The sequence below is a fragment of the Cyprinus carpio genome, chromosome A6 (assembly GCF_018340385.1).
Source record: "Cyprinus carpio isolate SPL01 chromosome A6, ASM1834038v1, whole genome shotgun sequence".
Taxonomy (NCBI): domain Eukaryota; kingdom Metazoa; phylum Chordata; class Actinopteri; order Cypriniformes; family Cyprinidae; genus Cyprinus; species Cyprinus carpio.
The window spans coordinates 10,676,838-10,678,644 of record NC_056577.1 but is presented as its reverse complement, the minus strand read 5'-3'; the positions used below and the strand labels follow the sequence as shown (position 1 = coordinate 10,678,644).

The 1,807-nt window shown below is 36.0% G+C and overlaps 1 protein-coding gene across 1 annotated transcript in view; it reads right to left on the bottom strand.

Moving 5' to 3' along the window:
• The window catches only part of tmtops2a (teleost multiple tissue opsin 2a), a 23,135-nt gene extending 23,068 nt beyond the window's left edge, over positions 1-67 (bottom strand). The window contains exon 1 of the mRNA XM_042757999.1: positions 1-67. This exon is cut by the window's left edge and continues 874 nt beyond it. The gene's annotated coding sequence lies outside the window, so the exon portion shown is untranslated.
• Between the last annotated feature and the right edge of the window lie 1,740 nt (positions 68-1,807).

The window sequence follows — 1,807 nt, the reverse complement described above, 5'->3', positions numbered from 1 at the left end:
AATTCAGCTTTTCCTGCTGCCGGTGCGTTCATTGGCGAAGCTCGTGAATCTCGAGTTTGCCGCACTTAGAGCGCATACTGTATGTGTGTGGAACAAGCCTAGAGACTGAGAGGACTACAATATGTGACGTAGACACTCCATAAATTATCATCATGCACAATGCTTTACGTTCTACATACATTTACATTTATTCATTTAGCAGACGCTTTTATCAAAGAAGCGTAGGCTACATGTGGGCTATTTGTACCTAATGTAGGCACTTTGGTAATGGCTACATGTGTTATTGTGATAACAGCAAATTGCTAGTTATGGTTTTATTATGTTCACGTGTTTCACCCAGTATAGGCCTTGTAAAATATTATTATGATGTTGAACTCTTTGCTTGGAGGAGAGAATATATATATATATATATATATATATAGCCTATTTAATACTTTATTTTTATATTGTTGTTTTGACCTAGGTGTTTGAGATAAACATTTATTGGACTGTACAGTTACTGAGATATAGCCCTTGTGACAAAGTGAGAAATAGCCCAGTTCCCCCTTACTAAAAACCAATAACAAAAACTGCAATTTGCGGGTTGTATGTGTAACTGCTCTCCACACACCCCTCCCGTCACCATCTCTGTCATCCCAGCTGTTCCACTCTGTTTTTATGTATGTATGTATTTTGTGCAGCTTTTACAAACATATATGTAAATCAGATATTGAAGTTCCTACAACTTCTTGATATTCTTTAGACAAGGAAAGATTGATTCCTACTCAAGTTTTGTGACCTTGTCCAGCTATTTTACCATGTACCAAATACTTTAATGCATGAATTTATGCTCACCATGGCCATGTCTTTTCATACATAAGGCTACAATGTTTTACTGAAGGCCTATAAATTCATTATGCATTGATTATCCTTGTTATGTGTCTTCCCACTGTGACTGTCTGACATCCAGATATCAGCCATACATATGCAGTATCTATCACCACATAGCACAATATTTCACAGGGCACACTGTGGGCTGAGTCACAAGGTGTCAATACAACAAGGTTGCCACAATACAAAACAGGACCCTCTGTATCAGAGATGTTAATTCATTTATTTACCCAACCACAGATAATGAATTGTTGCAACATAATAAAAATAAAAAGCTCTCACATTAATATCCTGTATTCTTTCGCATTCACTGATGCACATAAGGGTTTCTGCATGTGAAACAAAGCACTTAAGATTCTTCATGGCCATGACTCACAGGCATCTGAAAAAGGAACAATATAACAATGATCTCAAATGATTATAAGAGTATTGGTTACATGACAATGATTATAAGGAGTCTGACATTTGAGATGATCTAGAGGTCCATTAATGAGTCCCTCTGTTAGCACTTATGTCCGTAGTGTGTGGTGTGAGTGACATGACACATCTGAAAGAAATGCAAAACAGACCAAAAGGTCACAAATCTGAAAAGTCTAGCATGATTTGATAGCAAATACTGGGAAACTGCTGACAGGATCTTGTAAAAAGGCACAGGGCTCTGAATTTGATTGGAAAAATAGTTTTAAAAGGTAACAAATTGTCATATAGATGCTCCAGTTCATTCAACTGACAGATTAAAGTGGATTTTCTTTATGAGCTTCTAATTTCTTCTCACATCATCAATTTCACGCAGTTCAGCCTTATGTTAATTATAAGAAGACTGAATTAACTCATTTTCATTTTAGCACGTTTTTATTGCCAGCTGATTGTAACTGTAATGAGCTTGGTAACATTATTATGGTGTAAACACTTCACAAAACATAAGATTAAAAACTTT